This window comes from Ailuropoda melanoleuca, chromosome 1 (assembly GCF_002007445.2).
Source record: "Ailuropoda melanoleuca isolate Jingjing chromosome 1, ASM200744v2, whole genome shotgun sequence".
In the NCBI taxonomy this organism is placed as follows: domain Eukaryota; kingdom Metazoa; phylum Chordata; class Mammalia; order Carnivora; family Ursidae; genus Ailuropoda; species Ailuropoda melanoleuca.
In genome coordinates, this window is record NC_048218.1 from 76,743,587 (window position 1) to 76,768,056 (window position 24,470).

At 42.4% G+C, this 24,470-nt stretch overlaps 1 long non-coding RNA gene across 5 annotated transcripts in view; it reads right to left on the minus strand.

The window, feature by feature from the left end:
* The window catches only part of LOC117802395, a 62,628-nt gene that overhangs the window by 36,638 nt on the left and 1,520 nt on the right, over nucleotides 1–24,470 (minus strand). For 4 of the 5 annotated variants that reach the window (XR_004625766.1, XR_004625763.1, XR_004625765.1 and 1 more), the window contains exon 2: nucleotides 12,215–12,433. The exons of the other annotated variant lie outside the window; for it this stretch is intronic. This is a non-coding gene — a long non-coding RNA (uncharacterized LOC117802395). The remainder of the gene's footprint in view (nucleotides 1–12,214; nucleotides 12,434–24,470) is intronic. 5 annotated transcript variants of the gene reach the window in all.

Sequence of the window (24,470 nt, forward strand, 5' to 3'; positions counted from 1 at the left end):
CTGAGGGCTTCAGAGGGGAGGGGGATGGGGGAATGGGATAGGCTGGTGATGGGTAGTAAGGAGGGCACGTATTGCATGGTGCACTGGGTGTTATACGCAAATAATGAATCATCGAACTTTACATCAAAAACTAGGGATGTACTGTATGGTGACTAACATAATATAATAAAAAATTATTATAAAAAACTAAAAAAATAAAAGTCACCCATTGACTATTACATTTAACATTTATTGAATATCTGCTATACATGTCCAATATTATAGTAAATAGTTTACATGTATTACATTACTTAATCCTAACTCCCTGGGGGAAAGTATATCCTGTTTCCATCTTATAGATGAGGACAATGGGGCTTAGGAAAGCCATATAGCCCAAAGTTTCAGAGCTAATAAATGGTAGAGTCACACTTCAAACCCAGGGAGTTTGGTTCCAGAGTCCACGCTCTGGGCTCGAAGTTAAGTTACTCACTAACACACCAAGCTGGAGATGCATCACCTCTTGGTAGGAGGGCAGGGTCTTGGGGCAATCACTTGAACTGTGGGTATACATGACCTTGTGAGAAGAGCCCTGCTGATGAAGGCAGCAGGTGTGCTGGAGTGAGCACTGGATTAAGAGTCAAACAGCCCTGGGCTCCAAGCCTATTCTTCCAACATACCAGCCATGTGACCCTGGATATGTCACTGCCCTGTCTGAGCATCAGTGTTCTCCTCTATAAAAGGGAGATAATAATATCTGTTGTAAAGGTTGTGGTGAGGATTAAGAATGACAACATCTAAAAGCACCTGGCATATTTCCAGGCATAGAATAAATTCTCATAGAATTTAGTTGAATCTGAGCAGAAAGTTTCAAGTTGAGACCTGGTTTTTAGTCTTGGATCAAACACACTTGGTGTGTGACTTTGAACAAAGATCCTGGGGCCTTTCTAGGCCCAAGTTCCTCATCTTTCTAAGAGGTGGTTGGACTAGATGATTTCTATGACCCTGTCTAGGAGCTGGGCCCTCAGTTGGTCTTTAGAGAAGGAATGTGGCAGATGGTGTCTTTCGTTCTCCTATCAGTCTGAAACAAGGCCAAGATTCTCCGAGTACAACGTGTTTCCCGTTGGCCCCCCTGCCCTGTGCATGTTCTTGACTAGAGCCATGCACTTGGAGTCTTCTGAAACGTCTAAAGTCTGATGAGAATCACAAATACTTCTTAGAAAGAAGGGGTCCTGTTGTGACTGTGGGCTGTATTAACCCTTCTAGGGAAGGAGGGTCACGGTTTTATAGTTCTTTCCATAATGAGAGAAAATAACTCCTTGACTTGCTCCAAAGAATACTGTTGGGAAATCGCAAAGCCAGATGAGTCTTTGGGTCTCTTGCACTCGATCATTTTATGATTCAGTTGGAAGACAACCACTTGAGTTTTAACTGAAGGGCTGCTAGAAGCTAAGCCCAGTGGGGAATGGTGAACTGATAGGAGTCTCTAAAGATGCCTCTCATCCGCCTCCATCAAGGAAACGTCAGCCAAGACCTGAAGAGCATAGACATGTTTTGTTAGGATCCCACAGAAAGGATAATGAAGGGTTGTTTTTATTTTTTTCCTATTTCCCTGACCATGCCGCATTCACCTTGGCAGCTGCCTCCTCTTCTCCCAAACCTCTAACTGAGGAGTGTCCCAAGGCTCAACAAGACTTCTTCTTGCTCTGTGCTCACTTCCCTGGGGATCTTCTTCAGGTTCACAGCTTTAATAAAATCTTAACACTGACAACTCCTGGATTTCTATCTCGAACTTAGACTTCTCTCCAGGACACCAGCCTCAGAAATCTAGCTCCCACTCAGGGACCACCTTCTGACTGTCTGTTCGGCTGCTCTAACGAAGCCATCCAAATTAGAGCTCCTGATGTGCCCCGAACTCCTGCAGATCTGCTCCACCTGCAGTCTTCCCTTTTTGGGTAAATAACAAAGTCATAGTTGTTCAGACCAAAGAAAATGAAGCCGGGTCTGATTCCTGTTTCTCCACAACCCACATCCAGACTACCAGTAACGATATTGGCTCTGCCTTAAGAATTATATACAGAATAACTCTTCCCCATTTCCTAAACCAAGCCACCATCACCTCCCTCCAAGATTATTATAATAACTCCCTCAATGCTCTCTGTGCTCCTACCTTGCCTATCTGAACAGAGTGCCTAGAGGGATTCTGTGAAAATGAACTTTGGATCCTGTCCAGGCCATCCATGTTTCCCATAGCATCCAGAGGAATAGAAGGTGCTTCCAGTACCCAAGGGGGTTTATATAACGTACCCTCTTTTCCTCCCTGTCCTCCTCTCTCACTGCTCTGCCCTCCTTCCCTTTGCTCTAGGGGAACCTGCAGGAATGCCAGCCTCCAGGTGTACAGCCCCCTAGCTGTTCTTCACACAACGGGCATGTTCTGGCTTGGGGCCTTGGTGCTCACAGTTCCCTCTGCCTGGCACCTCTTACCCCAGATATCCAAATGGTTCCCTTCTGCATCTCTTCTCAGTCTTTCGTGTCACCCGCCTAGTGGTGCCTTCCCCAGCACCCTATCTCACACTGCACCCTGCCCCAACACATGCCCTGCCACTCTTCCCTGCCTTTTCCCTTTCTAGCATTTACTATTGTCAAAACTATTTCATCTTTACTATCAAGGGTATTGTCTGTTTCTCCCTCCTATTTTGGAGGAAACGCCAAAGGACAGGGGAACACAGTGCCTGGCATTCAGATATATTAGTTGAAGAAATGGGTGGAGAGGCTGGCCAAAGGCTTTGAGGAGGAACTTGAGTTTGAGTGACCCTCTGAATCACAGGAGGATCTGAGTGACCAGAGGCTGAGAAAGGGGTGCTCAGAAGATAGGGACACTGGGCAGAGGCTGAGTGGGGTCCCATGTGATGGATAGGGCTACACTTACTGACTCATTCTTTATCAGCCTTTACCTATCTGGTTTTATTTCTTCCAGAGCACCTAGTGTCTATCTTTAAGTATGTAGCAAAAATCCCATGGGCTGTTTGGTATAATAGAAAGCACATGGATGGAATTCAGAGTCACAGACCTAAATCTAGAAGTGTGACCTTGGACTAGCCACTTGACTTCTCTAAACCTCTGCTTGCTCATCTGTCAAAGAAGGAAAACAACACTGACTTGTGTTCTCATGGCAGGGAGGGGGGCCATTGGAAAGATCAAATGAGGTAACGGATGGAAAGTGCTTCACACTTTGAAAGCTGGACCATGTAGTAGGGATTAGTGAAATGCATGAGTGTGTCACTGAAATAGTCACTCAGACTCACATATAGATTATCTACCTCAGTGACAAGGAAAGGAGGAGAGGGAGTTCCAAATTGGTGACTAATTCAAGAAACACTTCATCTGGGTTTTCGAATACGGGAGGGACATGGGAGGAGGGATTGGAAGATGTGCCTTCCTGAGCTCATGGCTCATGTCCAAATGAAATGCTATTTGTTCCCTGTGCACCAGGCTCTGGAGATTACATCTCCTTTCATCCTTACATACATTTGTGAGTTGGGTGTTATTACCACCTTCTTTAGAGATAAGAAAGCTGAGGTTCAGAGAAGTTAAGTAACTTGCCCAGGGTCACACAGGTATTTGATGTCAAAGTCCAAAGAAATCAGCTTTGTTGTAAGAGTTTCTTTGTTCTTTCCATAAACTGCCTTTACAGAGACCTTGATGCAATGAATTGAACAGCTAACAGTACTGTCTCAGTGGCCTGAATTTGGGCAAGTAAATAATACACAAGCCTAAAACATCAGAGGCGCACACAGATAATAGACTCTAAGCTACTAAACATAATTCAAAAAGTGAAAAGGAAAGCCCATGTGCCAAGTGTGAATCCAAACTCTTTTCTAGGCCACTGTCTTGTGCTGTGAATGGTTTCTCACGGCAGTACATGGTAACCATTTAGAAGCGATGAGGATTATGAGCTAAACTTTCAGTAAGAGCAGAAGAATAATATATCTGGGAAACAATGCCCACAGGTCTTCCTAAACATCAGATTTTTTTTTTCTAAAAGCAGTGGCATAAGAAATGACATGACTAGCATCCCAGTCTAGATTTTATTTGTTTGCTTGTTTATTTATTGAGCTGACACACAATTTTATATCAGTTTCAGGTATAAGACATGGTGATTAGACAAATCTACATGTCATGCTACGCTCACCACAAGTGTAGCTCACACAGCTGTCACCATACAAGGCTATCGCTGTACCTTTGACTATATTCTTTATGCAGTACTTTTCATCCTCATGATGCATTCATTTCATAACTGGAAGTCTATACCTCCCACTCCACCGCACTCATTTTGCCCATCTCCTCAACCCGCTCCCTTCCAGCAACCACCCATTTGTTCTCCATATTAATAGGTCTGTTTCTGCTTTTTTTTGTTTGCTTGTTCATTTGTTTTGACTTCAGATTTCACACGTAAGTGAAATCATATTGTATTTGATTTTTTCTGACTTATTTCACTTAGCATAATACCCTCTAGGTCCATCCATGTTCTTGCAAATAGTAAGACCTCATTCATTTTCATGGCTGAGTAATAATCCTGTGTGTGTGTGTGTGTGTGTGTGTGTGTATGTGTGTGTGCGTGACATCTTTTTTATCCATTCATCTATCAGTGGACACTTGGGCTGCTTCCATATCTTGACTATTGTAAATAAAGCTGCAATAAACATAGGAGTGCCTATATCTTTTTGAATTAGTGTTTTCATTTTCTTTGGGCAAATACCCAGTAGTGGAATTACTGCATCATATGGTAGTTCTATTTTTTTTTTCATTTTTAAAAATTCAACAATTAACATACAGTGTTATATTAATTTCAAGTGTACAATAGAATGATTCAACAATTCTCTACATTACTCAGTGCTCATTACGGTAAGTGTACTCTTAATCCTTTTCTCCTATTCCCCCATCCTCTCACCCACCTCCCATCTGATGACCATCAGTTTGTTCTCTGTGTTTAAGAGTCTGTTTTTCTATTAGTCTCTTTGTATTGTTGTTTATTTGTTTTGTTTCTCAAATTCCACATATGCATGAGATCATATGGTATTTGTCTTTCTCTGACTTATTTCACTTAGCATCATATCCTCTGGATCCATTCACGTTATTGCAAATGGCAAGATTTAGTTCTTTTTATGGCTGAGTAATATTCTATCATCTATCTATCTATCTATCTATCTACCACCTACCTACCTATCTACCTAGATTACTAATTTGGGGGGGGGGAAACTCCATTCAGTTTTCCACAGTGGCTGCACCACATGGCATTCTCACCAATAGTGCAAGAGGGTTCCTTTTTCTCCACATCCTTGCTAATACCTGCTATTTTTTGTCTTTTTGATTCTAGCCATTCTGACAGGTATGATTTCATTGTAGTTTTAAGTTGCGTTTCCCTGATGATGAGTGATGTTGAGCATCTTTTCATGTGTCTGGGGTCATCGGTTTGTCTTCTTTGGAAAGATGTCTATTCAGATCCTCCGCCCATTTATTTAACTGGATTGTTTGGGTTTTTTTGGTGTTGAGTTGTATAAGTTCTTTATATATTTTGGATATTAATCCCATATCGGATATGTCATTCGCAAATATCTTCTCCCATTCAGTAGGTTGTCTTTTCATTTTGTTGATGGTTTCCTTCATGTTCAAAGGCTTTTTATTTTGTTCTAGTCTCAATAGTTTATTTTTGCTTTTGTTCCCCCTGCCTGAGGAAACATCTAGAAAAATGTTGCTAAGGCTGATGTCAAAGAGATTACTGCCAATTCTTTTTTTCTAGGAGTTTTATGGTTTCCTTCTCCCATTTAGGTCTTCAATCCATTTTGAGTTTATTTTTGGTTATGGTGTGAGAAAGAGTCCAGTTTCATGCTTTTACATGGAGCTGTCCAGTGTTCCCAGCACTCTTTGTTAAAGAGACTCTTCCCCATGGGGTAGTCTTGCCTCCTTTGTGGTAGATTAACTGACTGTATAGGTGTGGGTTTATTTCTCCCAGTCTAGATTTTAACTGGTGACACTTACGCACCAGCTCATCTGTTGTCTACCACATAATGAGATTTAATTGGTGTTCACTGAATATATGCAAGTATCTCTCTATGTATGTATAACATGCATGGTAACAGGTATAGTTTTGGTAATTATGTATATAAGTTTATTTGTGTCAATTGTGAATATACAGATGGATGGACACTGGGCCCATAAGTTGGATAAATGCAAAAAAAAAAAAAGCCTATAACATGTGACAGAATACTTGCTTTCAACATATATGTACCAGAAAGTTAATGGAGCACCTACCGGGCACTTGTGGAAGGAAATAGGAGGCATAGCTCTTTGCACTGGCCTCAGATAGCCATAAGAACAATATATAGACAATTTTAAATAAGTGATTTTTGTCGGTAAGAACTACTTGGATTTGGAGGCAAAGGAGAGCCATTTCCCCTTTGTTGTAAAGTACCAGTTACAGCGTGAGGGGTGAAAGAGGCCTAGGTCATCCTGTGCACTTAACCTTTTTAGATTGCAAGATTGAACTGCCTACAGGAGGGTTACACAGTGATTCATAGACATACTTTTAAAAAAATAAAAATATAAAAATCCTTTCCTAGCCACCTCTGTTCTCTGTAGGTGCTTCGGAAACCCTGAAAAATGGGTCTTTGCAAGGAGGCACCAAACTTGGTGGGATGGTGCAAGGCCGGGAGCATGGGTTTTGGCTTGAACTCAACCAGGATTTGAATCCCCCTCGTATACTTATTAGCTCTTTGATCTCAGGAGGCTATTTCTATTCAGAACCTCTGGCCCTTGACTTAGGAGATGAACACACCTGCCTATGTGTCCCATCAGTACAAAATAAGGTTACATTGTAAGGGGCTCAAGCAGAGTAGCTGGCTCACGAAATTCTCAGTATCTCTTTCCTCCCCGTACTCGTACTCGAAAACACTCCATCAGCCTCGAATTTCCTTAACACCCTTGGCAAAGGCACTTCCTGCCTTCTCCCTTCCCCTCATCTACTGCATTCAGGGGTTGGCCAGATGATCTCTAAGTTTCTGTTCAGCGATACTAACTGTCTAGTTCTATGTTTTACCACATGGCTGGGCTAGCTGAACGGTGCATCAAACAGCCTACTTTCTACACATTTTATACTAATGAGCCATTGACTGTGCTTTAAGGCATTTAATCCTCAAAAGAACACCTTGCGGTAGCTTTCCCTTTGTACAGATGAACAAACCAAGGCAAGAGGCATAGAGAGAAATCATACTAGACCTCCGGTTTGGCATTGGGCTTGCAGAGAGACTCTTTAGAAAGGGTTGACAACCGCATTACAAAACAAAGCCCTTTATTATAACCCCGTCCTTGAAAATCAAGTGGAAACTTCCCAATTTTCACTCCATCCATTCTCCTTCCTCTTACGCTGAAAGCTTTAGTCATCTTATCTCTCTTTTGTGCTGTCCCTTTTAAATGTTGCCATTCTAGGCTAAGATCATGACCCTCCTAAGAGGCTTAATCCAAACCAGAAGGCAACAGGACTGAACACAGAGTCTCCCATACCTGGTTCTCGGACTAAAGATGCACAAAGAGGATGCCCCGGAATCCAGCCTTGGTGCCCGAGGCTGTGGCCCGGGCTGTGAATTTTAACTGGCTCTTGCCTGATTGCCTTTCTTTGTCATTTGACATACTTGTCACTGGATCCCTGGTAAAGCCGATCTCTTTCTCTACGCACTGATTTATATTCCCCCCAGAGGAACTAGAGTTATGCCCTACACAGCGGGTGTGCCCTGAGCCAGGTCAGTCGCAGATTCCATCGAGCCTTTCCATGATTGCACTGAGTTGCTGGCCAGCCTGCAGTGTCTGGTCAGCCTTCTTCCCAGCCTTCCCCTCCTAGATTCACAAAGCCCAGTTTCAACTAATTCTTAATAATGCAATTAAATTTTTGGAAACCAAAGCTGAGTTTCATATTTAAATGTTGACTTTCAGCACACAGGAAAGGTTGGCCAAAAGCAGGAGTGACTGAAAATTTTGGCAAAGAGATTAATTGGGATTTTCCATTCTCAGTAAAGCTGCATGTGCTAACCCACAGGTAATACTCTGTCCTCAGGGGTTCCCAGGGACCAAAGAGTAGGCAAAGCATGAAACTGAAAACCAGCACGCCTCATAGGAAATCGTTCTCAAGAAAAAAAAAAAAATTAGGTAGAGGCAGACTTGAACTGTTTCCTCTTTTGAAATGTAACAGCACCTACCTCTTAGGGCTGTTGTGTGGGTGAAATTAGAACATATATGAACAGGCTAGCACAGGGCCTTGCTCAGAGTAGGAGCAATGAATGTATTTACTTGCTAATACTTCAATATGGGAAAAGGCACTTGTCTGCAGTTAAGTGACCAGGTTTTTGAAACTCGAGGCAGCCCAGCTGGTGCCTTCCCATTCCAGGTCCCCCTATACTCGTCCTTCTAATTAGAATAATAATCATGGCTTCAGAGGGTCATAAGGAGAAGCACATTAAGGAATGGCTGAAAAAGTTCTTTGCATACTAGACAGCTTTCTAGACAAAATAAAGTACTGTTAGGGGTACACCTAATCTCTGTGCCATTCTTTCAACTCTTCTCTGTCTAGAATACCCTCCTTCCCCACACCCCCCTCTCCTTAACCTGCTGTAACCTCCTCCTAACATAAGCCGTGCGGAAGTTCTACCCTTCATTCATAAGGCAGTAGAGCATAATGGCTAAGGATAAAGACTTAAATCACTAGGGTTAAAATCCCAACTCTGCTGTTTGTTAGCTGTTTGATCTTAAGTAAGTTACTTAACCTTTCTGTGCTTCAGCTTCCTGTCTGTAATTTGAGGATGACAATACCCCCCCCTTTTACAAGGTTGGATTAAGTAATTTCACACATGTAAAGTACTTGAAACAGTACATACTAAGGACCATATATATGTTAGCTTTCTTTATTTCAAAGCTATGCTTATAATTCTGATATTTATTTCAAGAATATGTTCAATCTTAAATTTTATTTTTTTAAAGATTTATTTATTTATTTTAGAGAGAAAGGGAGAACGGGAGTGGGGCAGGGGGAGCGAATCTCGAACAGATGCCCCACTGAGCATGGAATCTGATGTAGGGCTCGATCCCACGACCCTGGGATCATGACCTTAGCCGAAATCAAGAGTCAGATGCTTAACCAACTGAGCCACCCAAGCGCCGCTACATTATTTTATTATGATGTTCACGTTCTATCCCTCCAAGAAACTTTCCTAGATCTCTTGGTTTGAAGCAATTATGTTTCCATATTCAACGAAAATATTTCAGTTAAAGCTCAGTGATAGCCCTTGTCATTGCTTGTGTGTTTGTTGACATCGCTCTCCTGCACTGGCCTTAGAGCCCTGAGTGACACAGGCTTCCTCTTGTACCTCTGTGTATATGGTCGATGCACATTAAATATTTACTGAATTGGATGGAAGGTATGCAATAGATACCTAAATATTTTGGACAATAGCTAATAACAACCCCTCCATAATCGTATTTTAAAGACTGAACACGACTGCGATCTTTTAGCGCCATACCCGACACATAGTACATGCTCCGTGAACGTATTTCCTTAGAAGGATGGAAAGATTACTAAAGGTATGCTGAGTCTAATGAAGGGCTTCGTTTTATTGGCTTCCTCTCATCAAAGACATGTATTAAATGGGTAAGACATTTATCTTAGGAGCCAGGGCTGGATTAAGATGCCAAGGAGAAGAAAACTACCTCCCGATCCTCAGGCACTCATATGCAGGAGGAGAGAGAGTCCAGTTGCTAAATAATTACAGGGGCTGTAGGTGCTCAGCTGAGTAGGACGGAGCTTTACAGGAACATGCCTTCTGCCCCTTAGTCACCACTCTAAGCCTTAGACTTCCTTGATATTAAATTGCAAAGATATGTCCATTTGGGATGACAGCACCTTCTTTTTCAATAAGTAGGGAAACAGGAGAAAAGGTTCTAGATTGACCAAAGGAAGAGGGGAGCAATTTAGTAATGAGGGTGGGGTGGATTACATGCAGCAGGTGAGACTATAAGCTAGGGGACGTGATACATTGAGTCACATCTATACAGTCACATAGATTTCTTAGTCTCAACCTTTTTGATGTCAAATGTCGACACAACAATGTAAAACAAATAAACAAAAGTACGGGTCCTGAAGGAAGACCTAATCTCTCACCAACTCTACTTCCACCAATAGCTCCATTTTTTTAGCTCCCAGTTTGCTATCAGTTGAGAAATGAGTTTGGGCTGGAGTACCTCTAAGGATCATTCTACCTTTACTTTTTTTTTATTCTATTTTTTAATGCCTTGCCTGATATGAAAACCAATCCTTACTCCTAGCTTCAAGTACTGTGTCTATCTTGTTGAACCCCGAATTTATATCTCCAAACCAGACCTATCTTTTGGGTTCAGGTCTTGCGTATCCAACTCCCACTTTGACATCAGAGATATCTCAGACATACAATGTTCAAAACCAAATTCTGGATTCCCAGCAACTGCCTCCCACAAACTTCTACTTTGCACTGTTTTGAACTCAGTAAATGGAAATACATCCACCCAATCGCCCAAATCAGAAACTTGGGATTCGTTCTTAATACCCCTCTTTCTTTTACCACCCACTCCCGATCAATCCAATCTTTCTTTCAATCTTGTCAATTCTACCTTCAACGTATGCCTCAAATCTTTGCCCACGTCCCCACCTACACTGCCATCTCCCTTCCTCTCTCACCATGACTCCTATCGTAGCCTCTTAAAGAAACTGTTCTTGCCCCCTTTCTAATGCACCTTCTACATGCTAGCTGGGGTGCTTTTCTCAAAATATAAATCAGATCATGTCATCACCTTGCCTGAAAATCTGAAATGATTTCTCAATATACTTTATATAAACTCTCAATTCCTGTCCATGGTCTACAAAGGTCTCCGGGGTCTAGCTCCTGATTCTCCCTCCAAATTCATCTCCTACCAGTCTCTCTGCTTATGCCATGCTGTCCTCTTTCAGGTCTCTGACCATGCTAGGGGTTTACAGGGTTCTTTGACCTCTGTTCACTCTGCCCCGTAAACTTTATCCCCACTCTTGGCGGGGCTACCCCATCCTCCTTTTTTGGCTTAAAGCTTACTTTAATAGAGAGGCCTGTACCCTGAGTAAATGATGACTTTCCCCTGCCTTATAGTACATTATGTATTTCCTGCATCTCAGTTATCATAATTTATAATAAATACTCCTCTGTGGATTTACTTGTGTAGGGCTTGTCTCCTCACCTAGACGATGGGCTCCTCCAGGGACAAGTCTGTAATGGTTCTTTGTATGTGAAAAGTCTAGCTCAGGGCTTAGCACACAGTAGGTGCTAAATTCGTAATGTCTGTGGTTGCATATTGATCAGACCTGAAAATATCAACAATGCTTATCCCATGCTAAAAAAGTCCAGCCAAATGGGGGATAAGGTAATGAAATATATTCAGTCATGTCCTGTTTCTCCAAACTTTTTAGTTTCTAACCTCTAGAACCCCCCAGCACTCTTCAATTTTCTTAGTAAAACTTCCCAGTTTTTGGAGTTGAGAAGGGAAGTATCTTGGTGTTACGTCCCTTTGCTTTGCCTCCCTCCCCTCCCCAGACACACTTAGCTTTACGCAGGAACGTGGCTTCTACAGGTATGGTTGGGTGAGAGGTGTTGGGAACAGGAGGGGTGGAAAGGGAAAAAAAAGGAACCGTATGGGGGAGGTGGCTGCCCTTGCACAGCTTGGACATCGTCCCAGCTCACCCACGTTGGAGTTTTTTTTTAATGCCATATACATCCAGTATTCTCTTCTTCCCACCTCTAGGAATCCAAAAATAAATGAGCTGTTGATCAAGGGTTTGGTGCTGGCAAAACTGGCAAGTATGGGCAGACAGGCTCCCAGTTCTAGAAGTTTTCTCTTGCCACTACCCTCCGCTGCCCCCGGCCCCCTGTTGAGAATGTTGAGCACCTATCTCTACTATTTCTTCTGGGTATTTTGTTCCATGTAGGTCCCTATTGTGATAGATTGCAAGAAGCAGGATATGGGCTTTTGAGTAGTTTTTGACTTTAACAAAGGTCTGTTGCTTCGTCTGCTGAATTATTGCTTTGTGCTGTTATTAGAGTGAAGGCCTTACTTCTCTCTAGCACCTGTGCTCCTATTTTCTCTCCTCCTCCCTATCAACAAGAACTTGCTCTGAATCTCTTTTTATATTCACCTCATCATTCATGGATCCACTCGGCATTTGTTACAGAGATGGGAGGGCTAGATGCAGGGATTCTCTTAGAAGGATGGCGTTGGCCCAGGGCTCCTCCTATCACTCAGGTCAGCCCTTTGGTAGAAAGTTATCCGATCATCTTGTTGAGGTAACTCGCCCATCAACTCGATTGCTTGAAAAATGAATAGAAATCCACCTTGTTGATCCTGGAAAACAGCCCTGATACATTTGGACTTTGTTAATATCTTTTGCTAAGACTGAAGTTAACTCAAAACAAATGATTTTTTTCCATTTGGGTGCAGGGAAGGGGTAGGGAGGGGTTAAGGTACAAGGAGGAGGAAGAAAGAGGAAGAAGGTACCGAAAAGGAGGATCTAATACTGGATTTCAGTTCCCACTACTGGGAAAAGGTTCATTTCCAATTCTGCATTTCAAGAACAAAAAGACTTTCTGATGATCTTTTTTATTCTCTTTGGATCAGTATGAATCCTTAGCAGTTAATTTATGTCTTCCTGTACTTAAAAGGTTAAAATATTTTGGGAAGTGAAATTAATATATTTAAGGATGGTTACAAAGTCAAGACAGGGCACTTTAAATCACTGTTCCCCAGACATAATCTGAGTCACAGAATCTGTTAGGGAATAACCTAAAGGCTTTATTTAACTATGATTGTTCACTCATTAGTTTGTCCGTTCATTCAACATTCAACAACTACTTTGACCTGCGCATTATAATATCCAACGTACTTCCCCCCCCCCATTGTCCTTGATTCTCAGGAGAACCCTGGTTGGTAGTCCTTTAACAGAAATTACCAGTTTAGAGAACAAGAAACCGAGACCCATAAAAGTTAGTCAGTTATGGAACTTTAACTGGAACCCAGATCATCAGATTTCACATCAAATTCTCTTTCAGTTCTACCTAACTTTAATTTCACCAACATTACCTAAGTGAGCAATGTGTTGGACACGAGTCTCAGAAAACAAAAATGAAGTACTCTTACCCTTGAGGAGTGTCTAGCCTATTGAAGGAAGGCAGAGATCAAGGCAGGGGTGTGGGATGGAGGTAAGTGCATGGGTCCTCGGAGTCTGGCATAGAAGGTTGTAGGAGATAAGACGGGGAAAAGTTTGAGGGCCTTAAGTACTTGATTTCTCGATTTGCCATCACCACCATCAAGTCTTCTTAATCTGCTTTCTCCAAGTATGGCTTTTATTAATGTCAGAAGTAATCTTTTTCTGTCCCACTTTCTTTTGAACATTTGGCTGGCATTGCAGTGCCAGTGTCTCCAAAGCGTAAGGTTGTTCTTGGCACCCTGATGTTTCCACATTGAATGCTGCTGGACTAACTAATGGTTAAGACCGCTGCAATTGTGTCTGGTGGTATTATGCATGTGTCATGATATCCCGTCCATCCTTGCCCGGCCACAGAGAGGAAATGGTTACAACTGCTGGCAGACAGGCCCAACCCTAGGTGGGCTGGGTCTCGGTGACTACTATGGAAAGTGGTCTGGCTGCAGGGCTGGCAGAGATCATCTGCCTGCTTATCAACCAAAGGTCTGGGATGCCCAGAGGGTTGAGGCGAACGTGGGCTTAGAGTTAAGTAGGCATCAAGATCTGTTAGGGGTGCAGTTCCTGCTGGGAATGGTGTTGCATTCTGATATCCAGGCTGTAGATGTTACTGGACGCTGTGAGCTCTGGGAGAGCATGATGCTAGGTGATCTGACTGTTCATGGTGCAACCAGTGAGGTACAAGAAGATACAGGTCCAGGCAAAGTTCTGGCCTGTAGACAGCCCAGCAGGTGATTGTGGCAGTGAAGATAGCCGAGGCTCTCCATGTACTCAGGCTCATGGGGCTCTTCCTGCATTGGGTATTGGGTATCACTGGTGGGTACATTGAGATGGCTGGGTTATATCTTGTTCTAATCAATACCGGGTGAAAGATTCAGAGACCGAACGTGCCCAAGGCTGGGGGGTGGGGGGGCTGTCAATGTCTCACACTGATGGCAGAGTGGGAGGTAAGACACAGCATCTAAGAAGAAGCCACAGAGTTTTGTTTGGCTCAGAGTCAGTCCTGGCTTGGGGACTATCTTTGGCATGACCTAAAGCAAATTTTAGCACCTTTCTGAGTCTCTGTTTCCTCAGTAGATTGTGTGCCCCCTGGGGTCGGGATCCCATATTGTATTCATTTGCTTCCCCAGCATCCAGCACATCATCTCCTTCACAAAAGACTGTCAGTGAACTTGAGAGTTGTTTGAATGAGTGAATGAGTGAGTGAATAGGGTGAGCTGAGGGTGAGGAACGACCTTAGTAGTTTCAGGGAAGAGGGACTTATCAGAAGAACGGTCCTCACCCTCACCCCCTCGATTCTGATGTCTACCCCATGCCCTTTTCCAAAAACCAGTGATTCAAATAATAGTATACTCCCCAAAGTTCCTAATAGCCTGTGATTCTCTGAAGAAAACAAAGCAAAACAAAACAGAACCTTGAGTAGTTTATTTTAAAAAATTTTTTGCCTTCACATTTACTAACCAAAGATGTTATAAGAATAAAAAAATAAACGTCCGGTAGCCCCCAAAGAACTCCAAAAGGCAGTCTATCTACCAGGAAATCTTCTGGGGTGGCCTCAGAGAGACAGCCAAGTAACAAGGAAACCCTTTGACATTTGCAAATGCTACGAAACAGCAACAAACAAGAGAAGCTCACTAAGACCCAGGGGCGGAGGTACATCAAAGATTTGCTGATCTCCCTAATCTCATTTGGGTCAACGTGCTCCACAAGGGCGCTGTTTGTTGTTATGGAGATAAGTGTCTCCAAGAGTGAAAGGTCTTCTCCAAGAGTGAGTGGGCGGCTCTCATTTTTGCTATAGGTCCTAAAGACATGGGCAGCATTAACTTTAGGTCAAACATGCGGAACTGTGAGTGAGGCAACTAATTGCATTTAAAAGACACCACTTAGGGCTTTTCAGTGTCATAGGTGTGTGCTTGTGAGATAAATAGGTAGGTAGATAGATAGATAGATATCAAACTAATATATAAACATTACATAATTTGGAAGATAAGGAAAAAATAAGGGAGGAGAAAAGCATTCATAACCCTACTACCCTAAGACAGCCAAAATATTTTTTTGTTTATTGTGTACTCTTATTTATATCCCGTCTATTTTCTATGAAGAGTATCTTTTCTTTTTTTAAAGATTTTATTTATTTATGTGACAGAGAGACAGCCAGCGAGAGAGGGAACACAGCAGCGGAGTGGGAGAGGAGGAAGCAGGCCCCCAGTGGAGGAGCCTGATGTGGGGGCTTGATCCCAGAACGCCGGGATCACGCCCTGAGCCGAAGGCAGACGCTTAATGACTGTGCTACCCAGGTGCCCCTAAGGAGAGTATCTTTAAACATAGTTATGAACATGCTANTCCCAGAACGCCGGGATCACGCCCTGAGCCGAAGGCAGACGCTTAACGACTGTGCTACCCAGGTGCCCCTAAGGAGAGTATCTTTAAACATAGTTATGAACATGCCATATACATATATACACATATATACATACATACATATATATCTTACTTTTCACTTTATCTGTTACCATAAGTATTTTCTAATTCCAATTTTTTAAAGAAGTGTGGCTTTTTAAATTTAATTTTATTTTTTTAAAGATTTTATTTATTTATTTGACAGAGCGAGAGAGCACAAGCAGGGGGAGCAGGGGGAACAGTAGAGGGAGAGGGAGAAGCAGGCTCCCCACTGAGCAGGGAACCCCATGCGGGTCTCAGTCCCAGGACCCTGAGATCATGACCTGAGCTGAAGGCAGACGCTTAACCATCTGAGCCACCCAGGTGCCCCTCCAATTCCAATTTTTAAAAATTAGTCAGATTATACTTCATATTCTCCATACAACACCTTTCCCCTCAAGTCAGTTACAATGGGACATGGAGATTATGCTAATTTTTTGTTGCATACCTATATTAATTCAAAGACTTCCCCCTATATGTTTGAATTTTTTCCTGTATGTTATATGCACCTCAAAGATGGGTTCCTAGAAGTAGAATTACTGACTCAAAGGGCTTAACTGTTTGTGATTCTTAAGACTCGTGACCAAATGGATCACCGAAAGAGTCATGCTAACCAAAATGTAGTGTGACAGGATTCGATCTCACTGCATTTCACCAAGAATTATTTAAATGTCAGCCTCCATAGTGAACATAAGTATTGGTCCAAAGATTTTTTTTTTATTATTTATTTATTCGATAGAGATAGAGACAGCCAGCGAGAGAGGGAACACAAGCAGGGGGAGTAGGAGAGGAAGAAGCAGGCTCATAGCGGAAGAGCCTGATGCGGGGCTCGATCCCATAACGCCGGGATCACGCCCTGAGCTGAAGGCAGAAGCTTAACCGCTGTGCCACCCAGGCGCCCCAGGTCCAAATATTTTATAACTACTTGGCAGAGAGGTTGATAGACGTGGGAAAAGATAGAGAAAAAAGGGCAGAGACACTTAAAACTCAAGTGCAGCATGCGGACTAGACACCGTTGGTCACTGACAACTGGTTAGAAATTAATGAGGCATTCCTGAAGTAATGTACACCAATGTACTAGCAGCCTTCAGCTTACCAAAGTGGATACAGCAGCAAAATAAGTGATTCAGGGTGGACTGGTTGACGGGAATCAACTCTACCATTAATTTTGGGGGTGGTCTTCACAAACCATTTCCCTCTCTGGGCCTTTTGCAACTGTGGAACTAGCAGGTTGAAGGCTGAAGAGAGTTTAGATTATAGTGTCAAATCCAGATGATGAAGACAAAGTCACAGAGTCGCAGGGTCCAGTCAGCTGTTTTCCCTAGACACCCAGAGTTACAACTCCGATGAGATCCACAGTTCTACCAGAGTGGTACGATGAAATAGCAGACATCCTGGGAACCTCTCGGGGCTCCCCCAACCTCAGTTAGGAATCCTCAAGTTCTGTATGTCTCATTTGGACTGATAGCAAAGATTTTTCAGGGCCTTGTTTCCATAGAGAATCTCCACAGAAAAATGTTGAATAAGCGGACCAATGAGGTGGCTTCAGTCATCTACCACTATAAGGACATTTGGCCTTTGGTGCCTCACTAGTGCTTTCCAGACAGTTTTCTATCTAGATGATGACATACAGAAATTAGCTAAATTGCTTTCAATTTAGTAAGCTAAAGGAATAAAGGCAGGTTCCCTCATTTTCCAGACTCTATTTTGGGGGCAGGACCTCTCAGATTTCAAGGGAAGCCTGGGTCACTTTTTAGAGGCGTCTAGTATGGGGGGAAAAAGAGAGAGAGATTATGTGTGTGTGTGTGTGTGTGTGTGTGTGTGTGTGTGTAGTGGTTTTTTGACATAAAAAAATGATAAGATTGTACAGAGAACGATCCTGTACCCAGCTTCTTCCATTATTAACATTTCACCTTAGTACGGTACATTCATAACAACTGACGAAACAATATTCACACAAAATTATTAACTAAAGTTCATCATGTATTCAGATTTGTTTAGATTTCCCTTCTGTCTTTTTCCGTTAAGTACACTTTACATGAAGTTATCATGTCTCCTTAAGCTACTCTTGGCTGTGGCAACTTGTCAGACTTTCCTTGTTTTTGATGACCGTGACAGTTTCGAGGAGTACTGGTCAAGCATTTTATAGGACACCCCTCTACTAGAAGGTGTCTGATGTTTTTCTCATAAATAGACTGAGGTATGTGAGGAAGACCACAGAGGTAAAAACCCATTTCACCACCTTATATCAAAGGTACATACAATCAATATGGTTTATCATTGTTTGCTTGTTTCTTTGTGGTTTGTCATTGTTGATGTTGACCTGATGTCCTGGCTGATATAATGTTAGTCTGGTTTCTCCATATAAAATTACCTCCCCCACTCCCCTTGCCATACCACACTCTTTGGAAGCAACCCGCTATGCCCAGCTCACACTTAAGGAGAGGGGAATTATACCCTCCCTCCTTCAGGGGTGAGTATCTACATAAATTATTTAGAATTCTTCTGCATGGAAAATTTGTCTCTTCTCTTCCATTCATTAATTTTTCCCATAATTTATTTACATCTGTGTAAACTTGTGGCCATTTATTTTATATTTTGGGTTATAATATAATATTATTCTATCTTGTTGCTCAAATTTCTCAGCTTTGGCCATTGGGAGCTCTTAGGGTGGCTCCAGTGTCTCTGAAATATCCCCCGTCAATGTAGAGATTTTTTTGTGTATTGTTTGGTTTCTTTTTCTTTTTCCTTCTTTTTTTTTTTTTTTTTTTTTTTTTTTTTTTTAGCAAATCCTTATTTTATGATACAATCTGGGCATTAGATGTACTCATTGCTACTAGCCCAAAAATATTTAAAAATCTACATTTTAAACACCAACATACACATAATTACAATACAATCACACAATTGATGACCATTCTAGATTCAGGAATATTATGAAATCACGGCGCCATGGGAGAGTGGGAGGGCTCCTACACTGGGTCCTGCAGCGGCACCTGCACACAAAACTTGTGTGTGAAGGTCTTCTTTCCATCCTGTCACTGTATCACTAAGACTGAGGCAGAGCCTCAGGGGAGAGCATGTCAGAAGTCCAACTCTGAGCTCTTCTCTGAATGTAAGGCCACAGCAAATGGCTCTTCTTCAGGGCTGTCCACCCTATCTCTCCTTTCCATGCTAAGCTATGGAAAAAAACAAAACAAAACAAAACACAAACAATGGATTTAGAACCTGGGCATGAGAATTCTAGATCTGGCTCTGTCAGCGATTCAGTGGGTGTGGAAAATGCCTTCTGTCTGGGTCTCAGTTTCCAATTCTGTACCATCAGTAGCGTCGGACTGGATTGTTGCTAAGGACTCTTCCAGTTCTAGCATATTATAACTCTGCAGGTTCACACTGAGAGAGTGTGATCGACTCCACGTCTCCTTGTACATGGACAAAAATATTCCGGAGGGTCTAAGTCAAAGGAGACATGGTAGTGGTAGGGAGGTCACTGACAATAAACAGGGCTGTTTTATTACTTCCTGAGGATGCCAAGGTCTGTTAAAGACCTTATTTCATCTAGACAATCAGGCCTGAGAAACTTCAGACCTTTTGTTTTAAAGAATGGCGATCAAAAAAGTATAGGAGATACTGATTGAAAGTATCTCTTTTATTGCCTTCAAGTTTGTTCTGGAAGATCATGGCTTTTTTTTCTTTTTTGTAAGGGCAAACTCCTCATCTGTTATTTCCTCTAACTTCAAATAATTACCTTTAAGGTAGTGATGGCTGAACTACCTCTAAGTTTCTTACTAGGAATCTCTCTCTAGGTTTTTTTTTTTTCTTTCCTTCCTTTATGTGTGTGTGTGTGTGTGAGTGTGTGTGTGTGTGTGAATGTTATGACATATTTTTCACATCTACATGGGGCCCAGTGGCTTAAAGACTGCCCAGTTTACAAGTGTCATCTCCTTCCTATCATTGACTGGGACAGTTTCCAAAAACAAACAGAAGGCAAAAAAAAAAAAAGGATAGTGCTGAAAAGACACTTGGGAACTGTCACAGCTGATTATGAATGCTAGAGATCAAAGATACAAGGTCTTAGAAACTGTCTCCTCCAACTCAACGTTAAAAATCTTCAGTCGGTTTTTAGACCCACTCAGCATAACCCCAGACTTTGGTCTACAATTGGTTAACAATTGATAGAGGTGAGGATTCTGGGACTGCCTTCTTTACTTAGAAGTTTAAATTTTAACCCCTTCCCCCATGCCAGGTACACATATAGATACAGCTCCTTTCTGTCCCCCCCCATCTTAAAGTTATGTAAATATGTGTCTGGATATCAAGGTATAGAATTTAGAACAGATAGGCATCACACAAATCATCGGGGTTATTTCTTCACAAGGCTGAAGAAACTGAGTCCTGACAAGTGGTTTTGCTCCAGGTTCCATAAGGGAGTTCCAGGCAGAACTGTAATTAGAAGCCAAGGCTTTTTTTGGCAACAAATCCAGGTTTGTTTGGTTTTTTTCTTCCTACCTCACACCATGCCCCTGAGGAGTTACGTGTTTGTGTGTGCGCGCGTGTGTGTGTCTCATATGTACATATGTTACATAGACACCGACATGTAGGAAACATGCACGGAGCATCTGTAGTCTGACCTCAGGGAGCAGTGCAATGACTCGAATTTCAGGCAGCTGAAAGGTTTCTGCGGGTGGAGGGTGAAATAAACAAGAAAAGCCACTGTGGAGATGTGAATGGAAAAGTACCGAAGCGCTCCCTCCCTCCGCACATTCTTCCGCTCTCCAGCTCTGCCTGCCAGCCAGCCGGCTCCAGATAGGCTTCTGCGCGGTCAGGTGTACAGAGGGCGGTGTGGAGAAGAAGGGGAAAAAATGCAGGCACAACACGCAAATCAAGTTTTTCCACTTCTAGCCTTAGGTAGTAAAGACAGCTAAGTACCGGCAGGCAGCCGCAGGGAGGGTGGGCCAGCTACCCAGAGTTTACAAACACTCAAGTGCTTTCCTCTCTTCATCCCTTCCTGGTCCAGCTGCTGCTTTCCTTCATGCTAGAGTTTCATAGGAAGTGAAAACCCTGCTATTCAAAACAGTGATCCAATGCAATAAACAAATGATTAGGCGTCCCCCCAATCACTTCTCTATTTTAAGCTCCTGATATTTATTTCCATTTTAAAAAAGTGAGAAAAGTGTGGAAAATCAGTGTTTTGGGGGGAAACTCTGAGCAAGGCTAGAAAAGGTTTCTAAAGAAAAAAAAAGTCTCAGAATAAAACAGGCTGAAAGCAGGCAGCATATGGATCAAAATTAAACGTTGACACTTCTTTTTCAGAAGGTAGTAGCTGGAAATCATCTTCTGTTTTTTCTTTTACTGTCTCAAAACTTTCTGCTCAATTTCTCTAAAATATACCAAGAAATCTCCCTTCTTTCTCCAAGGATAATATAGGGAGCTTGTCTACAACTCTAAATGAAGGATTTGAGAGAAAAGGAATAGGTAAAATTTACTACATCAGGTGGACAGCATCTTCCACACCCATCAGAAGTAGTGTCGAGTACCGCAGCACAGGTGACAAACACAACCAAACCCAAATGTCCATCAAAACTCAGTAGTATCATCGTGACCTGGAGTTCGTTCTGAGAACCAGTTTACAGTTAACGAGAAACCCGAAGCAGCCTTGCTTTCCCCTCTTCTGCCAGAAAACAGGACACCCTCCTCCAAAGCCAGGCAGTCAGATCACCCTCATTCTCTGAAATGACACAGGACCATCACACGGAGACCCATTTTCAGCTGTGTCCTGGGGTCATGCATGCCTCTGGTGAGGGCCAGCCTGTTCTCTGGAAAGAGAGAAGCCTGGAGGAGCTGCATGACTGATCTGCAAGGTTCTTTCCCGTTCTAAAATCCATCATCCTGAGATGTGATAGCTTAAAGATCTACCAAGGTACCGGAAGTTCCTGACAGGTGAAACCAAATTCCTGTTTGGAGCCCCCTTAAACAGAGGACAAGACAGTATTTATTCAAAAGATAGTTTCCTTTTCAGCTATGACTGAATTGTGGGGAACTGGATGCAAAATCTGTTCCCTTCCTTAAATAGTTGTAATATTAGGACCAGGCTATTTTATTTGTAACAAAGCTTATATTTACCCAGCAGCTGCGTTCAGGAACCTATTACTATGCCCAGTCCACTGGCCTGGTCCTCTATTCTGAGTATTAATAGCCAGTGACCATTAAACCACAGGACGGTTGATACATAGTCCCTCCAAGTCTACAGGAATCACTCATAAGACCCCAGACACGGAATCTCTCTTTAGAGCTTCTTAAGGATGATTTAAAAGAATTTGAATATATTCAAGTCAATCCTTTCTTTAATCCTATAACATAGCACTGCGGGAGTGAGGGAGCCCACACAGTGATGCCAACTGGCTACTGATGGGGAGAGATCAAGAATAAGAGAAAGAAGGACAATTTGGAAGCAAGTCAACTGGTATAAAATTTGACAGTTACGCTCCTAGGATTTGAAAAGAGATTGAGAAGTGGGTGCACAATTTTCCTCACTGTTCATTCAGTAGAGAGAAAGGGATCTACCTAGAGTCTCTATCTTCAGAATATTTTCAATATTTTTTTTCTTTTAACCGTGTCCTTCTGATCAATTTCGGTCAATGTAAACACTGATTTGGCAAAAAACCCAAACAAAAACAAAAAACAACGGTCATAGAAATGTGGGTCTCTGGCACTTGGTCCCAGAAATAATGTGCAGGGAAGGTTTGAGGTCCCTGGTGGTGGGGTTAATTATCTATAAACTAGGCCTGGTGGGTTTTCCCTCCAGGGGCTCCCTGCAAAGAATTAAAAAGGTCTGAGGTACAAGAAGGGTGAATTCCTTCCCAGCCCCCATTCTGGCTAGTTCTACCGCCAGTGGGAGCACATTTCCCTCTGCTCTGCAGCGCCCCCATGGGGCTAAGATTGGAGTGGCAAAGAGAACGCAGGAGGGACAAACTGTGTTGTGGGGGGGCGACCGCAGGGGACCAAGGAGGCAGGATGGCAACTTTGATTAGAAGAGTGACCAAAAATCATAAAAGTAATCTCCATCGTAGGATCAATAATAGGGCAGAGCCATACATTTCACATTCCAAACCATATACAGATACACCTGAGAAACCTTGAAGTAAGACTGCACTCAAAGAGAGAAAAAAATATCACACATATAAATGCACAGAGAAAATCATTTCAGCAAAATCGGGGTATCATTTTGAATCCAGTGGAATTCATTTAAAACTCTGAAAAGGAAAGGGAAGGAGACAATGAAAAAGCAGATAGTCCACCTTCTGGCAGAATGAATCTGCACTTGGCAATATCATGTGTCTTTGGGGGTAAAATGTTCATTTCAACAACAGTGACAGGATTAGGCCTATGTATATTTTTCAAAAATCCTTTACAAGACAGGCTTTTCTGCAGAGGCTGCAGTAATCCATCTGTCAATAAGTATTAAAATATTCAAATTTCATAGGAACAGACACTTACGCATATTTCCTAAGCTCCAGATCTTGTGGAAAATAATCAACCCCTTTGGACCTCTTCTGGTTCTACATTCCCAACACAGCCTTTTAAAGGTGGTGGGGGGGGTGCACTGACAACAACATTTTCAGCAACAGATCTGAACTTCTTACGGACTTTTCCTCAGAAAGAAATGCCAAATATCCCAGGAAACAGCCCGTAATCTTTCGTAGCTCTGCTCACTTCTCCATTATAAACCCAAATTTGAGGTAGGGAGAGGTAGATTATTTTGGGACATATCTTTTTTGGAAATTAACATGTGCAGAAATTTTGTGGAACCTTTAAGAACTCATCTGTAATTTAATGAGTCGCCTGAAGGACTCTCATAGCCAAGGCTCAGAACAGCCTGACCTTTGAAAGCTGCTTCTGGTCCAAACATTTTGGGTTAATTCTTGAGGAATCTGAAATATTATTTTCCCCTCACACCCTTCTTTTTAAGAGAGAGACATAAAAGAAACAAGAGTCTCCCTCATTCGGGGATGAGTAGGAGGGGAAAAAACCCCAACCAACATTTAAATAGGGAAACTGGCAGTTCTGAATAAACAAACCAAGGCCCACAGTGAAATGATTCTGCACTGCATTTGCCTTTAAAAAGAAAGGAAAGAAGAAAGAAAGAAAAGATTTCCCCCGTTCTCCTCCTCCTCCTCCCAAGTGAGCTCCAAAGCTAGGGAGCCTGTGCTGCGAGCGGAGCGCTGCAGTTGTAGCACAGGCTGTTCTAAATACACGCAGTATCTGTGATACTGGCACGTCAGGCCTTTAGAATTCCCTCCGGCTGATCTCTTCAACACAGACAGAAGAGATTTTTTACAACGACCTTGAAACGAGCGGGGAAAAAGCAAAACACAAACATGTATTTGGCTCACATAATTTTGTAGAACACATGCGTACACATACCCAAATACACACACGTTTCTTCCAACAAGAAATTTCCTAACAGTCAACAATAACAGAAAGAGTAAACCCACCACTTGCTGTCCTGGAAAGAAACAAACCAAACCAAAACAAATCCTTTGAACATGTCCCTCAAGTGCAGGAGAGCCTCCTCTCAGTAAAAAGTCCAAGGGAAGAAGAAAATTGCATCCCCCCCCCCAAAAAAAGTGGGGGTTGGGATTGTTACATGCGATCAAAAACTGAAGCTGCTTTCAATAGTAACAATATTAAAATAACACATCTTCTTTAAAACGCTTGAGAGATTAGATAGGAAACACACACACACACACACACA